The sequence below is a fragment of the Enhydra lutris genome, unplaced genomic scaffold (genome assembly GCF_002288905.1).
Source record: "Enhydra lutris kenyoni isolate GAN:26980312 unplaced genomic scaffold, ASM228890v2 scaffoldscaffold69, whole genome shotgun sequence".
In the NCBI taxonomy this organism is placed as follows: Eukaryota; Metazoa; Chordata; class Mammalia; order Carnivora; family Mustelidae; genus Enhydra; species Enhydra lutris.
Window position 1 is genome coordinate 9,182,698 of NW_019154153.1, and position 6,000 is coordinate 9,188,697.

The window sequence follows — 6,000 nt, forward strand, 5'->3', positions numbered from 1 at the left end:
ATCTGGCATTATACCGGCCTGGCATCCCCTAACTCATAATTTTAAAAACTGGCAAGTGGGGTGCCTGGCTGGCTTAGTTGGTAGAGCATGTAACTCTTGATCTCAGGGTTTTGAGTTTGAGCCCCACATTGGGTGTGTAGAGCTTACTTTAAAAAAAAAAAAAATCTTAAATAATAATGAATTGTATCTTCCTGAGATACTAGGGAATTTTTAAGGAAATGTTTAAGAATGGGGTGCCTGGGTGGCTCAGTGGGTTAAAGCCTCTACCTTTGGCTCATGTTATGATCCCAGGGTCCTGGGATCGATGCCCCGCATCAGGCTCTCTGCTAGGAGGGGAGCCTGCTTCCCTCTCTGTCTGCCAGTCTCTCTGCCTAGTTGTGATCTCTGTCTGTCAAATAAATAAATAAAATCTTAAAAAAAAAAGTAATGTTTAAGAATATATGAGGATTTCTGCCTTCTGCCTTAAATTTAACCCCAATTTGAAATAAGGCAGCCATTTTTTTCCCCTTATCACAAGATACTTCTGTGTAAATGTTATGATCTTCCTTTATTTCTTCCTCCTGGTTCATTTTCTTCTCTCAATTACTATTGATTATTTTCCTCTGCTTTTCTCCTTCCTCTCTTCCTCCTTCCCTTTGTTTCTACCTTCCTCACCAATTCTACTTAGTCACTTTTCCCCATGCCTCAGGGCTCCAGGACATAGCCCAGGGATCTCTGACCCAGTTTTAGAAAGCCATACTTGAAATTATGCATCTCGATTGTTTTTAAAACTAGTCTTTTTCAGGCAGTGACAAAGGAATACATAGAGGGGAAATAGTACAGACACGAATGGGTGACGACAGTTAAGCCCAGTCACTTCATGAGCCCACAACACATCAGCCAACTACAGCCAAGGAGTGCTGTGTGTATCCAGCAGCTTATGTGGCATTTTTTAATTTTTGGTGTGACAACATACGGTGGTGCAGGACACCCCTTGACCGCACAGCCATCCCTGGGTCTCAGTCACCCCAGGTTAGGCCAGTGTTAGAGCAGTCCTAAAGCAGCAGCCGACAGAGGATATGCATGGCTGCTTTCTAGTAGCCAACATTGATTCATGTAACAACTATCAAGAACCAGCTATGCGAAGGACGGTGATACAGCTGTCGACCATGACCCACACAGGGCCCGCTTGGCTTGGCTGGTAGTGAGGTGAGCTGACTCCAGGCACCCTGCAGGCTTACAGGGCAAGGCCCTGAACCTGTTTTTCTTGCATGCCTTCCAAACTGGTTTTGAAAAACCATGATACCTTGATGGATTTTTTTTTTTTTAATCTGAAATCACCATCATTCTCTATGTAAATAGTCTCAAAAGATTCATTTTATCATATATCGTAGATATTGACATTTAAAATGAAAATGTTAGGGGCGTCTGGATTGGCTCAGTCGTTAAGCATCTGCCTTTGGCGCGAGTCATGATCCCAGGGTTCTGGGATTGAGCCCCACATCGGGCTCCCTGCTCAGCTGGAAGCCTCCTTCTCCCTCACCCACTCCCCCTGCTTGTGTTCGTTCTCTCACTGTGTCTCTCTCTGTCAAATAAATAAAATCTTTAAAAATAAATAAATAAAATGAAAATGTTAATGGTTCTTTTAAATATATCCAGTGAAATCATAGTACAATAGAGACTTGATAGCAACCATTTTCCATATTTAAAAACCTTTTAGGGGCGCCTGGGTGGCTCAGTGCGTTAAGCCCACCGGGTGGCTCAGGTCATGGTCTCAGGGTCCTGGGATCGAGCCTCACATTGGGCTCTCTGCTCAGCAGGGAGCCTGCTTCCTCCTCTCTCTCTGCCTGCCTCTCTGCCTACTTGTGATCTCTGTCTGTCAAATAAATAAATAAAATCTTAAAAAAAAAATAAAAATCTCTTAAGCTTTGTAATATTTTATCACTCTTTTTGTTCCTTGAACTTTGTTCTACCTCTCCCATGGAATTTTATCCTAATATGAATTTTATTTTCTTAAAACTATTATTGAATATTAAGTACTACTAAATACTAGCTCAGCATATTCCATATATAAATATTATGTTACTATGGGGCTCTAAGAGTTTAATGAGCAAATAACGTATATATTAGAACCTTTATTTGAACATTGATCTGAACTATCTCTTTCAATGAAATAAGTATGTGTTTATGATGACCTGGTTAAAGAAACTGATTGTCTAACTGTTCCTTTGCTTGGCGGGCAAAGAGTTTTACACTGTACCATAATAACTCGTGTTAGAACTGTGCAAGGTCTGCGATTTTACAAGTTAGCCTGCCACAGTTTCACGGATGATGGCGGACCATGGGTGACAATTACTCACAGCAGCAGCAATAGCCAGAATATGACCATTTTTGTAGGTTCCCTGAGCCCCAGTTCCCTCAGGGTCAGTGTGGATGGGCCCAGAGGGATGCCTGCTCATCCAATAGGTTGCATTTCAGGAGAAGGATTCTGATCTTAGGAAACCCAAATCTTTTATAGTGGTCAGTAAGCATGCCTTCCATTTGCTCGAGTGAAACATTATTATCCTGGACAGTTAGAGCATTAGTTTCCTAGGCCTGCCATAACAATGGACCACTAATTGGGTGGCATAAAACAGCAGAAACTGTCTCTGTTCTGAAGTCTAAAAGTGTGAAATCAAGGCATTGGCAGGGTTATCTTCCCTCTGAAAACTGCAGGGGGTGGGGGATCTCTTGCCTTCCTAGTTTTGAGTGGTTTGCTGGCCATTTTGGTGTTCCTTGGCTTACAGCTACACAATTCCAGCCTCTGCTTTGTCATCGCAGGGTGGACCCTCTATCTCTGTCTTCACAGGGCTGTCTGCTTATAAGGACACTAGTCATATTGGACTAGGGGCCCACCCTATTCCAGTATGACCTTATCTTAACTAATCACATTTGCAATGACAATATTTCCAAATAAAGTCACATCCTGAGGTACTGGGAGCTAGGACTTCCACATCTTTTGGTGGGGAGGAGACATGATTCAACCTGTAACAGTAACCATGTCTGCACTTTGGTCTCAATAAAGGGAGACACTGTGTCCCAAGAACGCTCACAGGGACACAAACATCCCCGAAAGACATTCCAAATTAAGGACAGCCAGTGCCTCACTCCCGAGACCTGCAGAAACACAAAAAACACATGGAAAACTGACTCTGAATGTCAACTTATGGGTGAGAAGTGAGTTTGTTTTTATGTTGGAGAAGAGCAGGTATTAAAGAAGACAGAAGTAGCTTAACCTACTCCAGGCACCTTCAGAGACTCATTTTGGGAAAGAGTTCAAACGGAAGGTGAAGACCTGAAAAGGATTTCCTAATGATGAGCCCTATTCTTGCATATCTCGAGAGTCACTGCTACATCCTGGGTAGTCGAATCCCAGTCCAAAGGTCAGTATTAGAAGAGATCTGGAGGACTGCCAGCGTGGCTCAGTCAGTGAACTGACTCTTACTTCAGCTCTGGTCGTGAGCTCAGTGTATTAGGCTCCATGGCTCAGTGGGGAGTCTGCCCGAGATTGTCTCCCTCACCCCACTAGCAAGGGGTGCTCACTGTCTCTAAAATAAACAAATCTTTGAAAAAGAGAGAGAGAAAGATTTGGAGATGTATCTGGGCTGCCAGATCCAGTATAACCTGAAGTAAAACACATGGAAAACTGACTCTGAATGTCAACTTATGGGTGAGAAGTGAGTTTGTTTTTATGTTGGAGAAGAGCAGGTATTAAAGAAGACAGAAGTAGCTTAACCTACTCCAGGCACCTTCAGAGACTCATTTTGGGAAAGAGTTCAAACGGAAGGTGAAGACCTGAAAAGGATTTCCTAATGATGAGCCCTATTCTTGCATATCTCGAGAGTCACTGCTACATCCTGGGTAGTCGAATCCCAGTCCAAAGGTCAGTATTAGAAGAGATCTGGAGGACTGCCAGCGTGGCTCAGTCAGTGAACTGACTCTTACTTCAGCTCTGGTCGTGAGCTCAGTGTATTAGGCTCCATGGCTCAGTGGGGAGTCTGCCCGAGATTGTCTCCCTCACCCCACTAGCAAGGGGTGCTCACTGTCTCTAAAATAAACAAATCTTTGAAAAAGAGAGAGAGAAAGATTTGGAGATGTATCTGGGCTGCCAGATCCAGTATAACCTGAAGTTTTCTTTCTTTCTTTCTTTCTTTCTTTCTTTCTTTCTTTCTTTCTTTCTTTCAGTTTGAAGTATTCTTGGTGTTGCAACATCACTTCCATTTTCTTTTATTTTTTTAATAAAATTTTTAAAAAGATTTTATTTATGTGGAAGAGAGAGAATGAGAGAGAGAGAGCATGAGATGGGGGAGGTCAGAGGGAGAAGCAGACTCACCGCTGAGTAGAAGCCCCATAGGGACTCAATCCTGGGACTCCAGGATCATGACCTGAGCCAAAGGCAATCGCTTAACCAACTGAGCCACAGAGGCCCCTCCCCTTCCATGTTCTTGAATTGTCCAAGAAGTCTTTCCTAAAGGCTTCAGTTGGGCTGAGCAGTGTCATCAGAGAATTAAAAGAAGGGTCTCTGCCTTGGCTTGGGTAGAAGCAGAGAAGGAGCGAGTCCAGGAACGGCAGGCGGGAGGTGGGGGGTTGCAGCAGAGAGATGGGGGACAGCCTGTGCAGAGGGAGCGTGGACCAGCCTGGAGACAGACCGATGCTGAGGCAGCAGACAACTGGGCTGGGGTCCTCACAGTTCCAGAAACTGTGAGGAGAAGAATTTGTTGAGATCCCGGAAGTCCTGCAGTTAAGCAGGATGAGGAGTTCAACTTTTCCTAAAATGGGAATAAATTCGTGTGACCTCATTTTATACTGTCATTGGCAAGGTCTGGACATGCAAGCTAAACTTTTTGACCAAATTGCATATAGCTAAACTGATGTGGAATCCTACGATTCCACAGGAAATCACTAATGCAGACACAGTGTCTTATCTGTATAATTTTTAAAAACTTTGCTTTCAATACCAAGGCCACTTTTTTTTTTAAGATTTTATTTATTTATTTGACAGACAGAGATCACAAGTAGGCAGAGAGGCAGGCAGAGAGAGAGGAAGGGAAGCAGGCTCCCTGCTGAGCAGAGAGCCCAATGTGGGACTCGATCTCAGGACCCTGAGATCATGACCTGAGCTGAAGGCAGAGGCTTCAACCACTGAGCCCCCCAGGTGCCCCCCCAAGGCCACTTTCTGAGGCTCATGTTTGTAACTATCTTGCTTAGCAAATACAGCTGTCCTTGGACAGCTGGAGAAGGTGGTTTGTTATGTATTTTTTTAATGTTATTTTTAGTTTTAACACCACCAAGAATCTCTAGGAGCAATACCACTTCATTTTATCAAAAGCTGAGTCTCCGCAGTCTTGTGTACTTTTTAGGAGGATGATGATATTGAGGAAAAGAAGAGAACTTTCTTGTCTGTCTCCTCAAGGAATTAACTCCAACAAAATGGGACCTACAGCAGCTAAAGAATACCTAGCTTCAACAAATTGTATAGATTTGTCAAACTTCAACTACTGACAAGTGAGAACTGTAACAATATTGGAAAATTGTCAACCACTTAGACGCCAATTAACATTCTTCTTGGGGAAAAGTATAAATGTTTGTTAGAAATGCTTTGAGAAGGTGCTTGGAGTAGAATTGGTCTGGCCACCTACAGGGTTTTCCTTTTGCTTCCCTGGAGGAAGAACTGGGGTGAGTAGGGGAGGGGAGAGAAAGGCTCCCTGGGTGTAATGGAGAGAGAAGACCGGAGGCTGTACCCTGCCCAGTGGAATGAAACAGACCCTCAGATAGACCACAGCAAAGCTGGCCAAAAATGCCTAAAGGGGTCCTTTCAGGGGGCTAGTTGAGAGGCTGCAATGTAAACCTCTCCCTTCTTCCCTGTGAAATCTTTAGTAACTTCTTGTGTAGATTTTTCTGGGGACATGGGGAAGGACTTCAAAGGAGAGAAAGGGAGAGTTGACATCTAAGTTACATGTTAGCATAGGCAATATTTTCTTT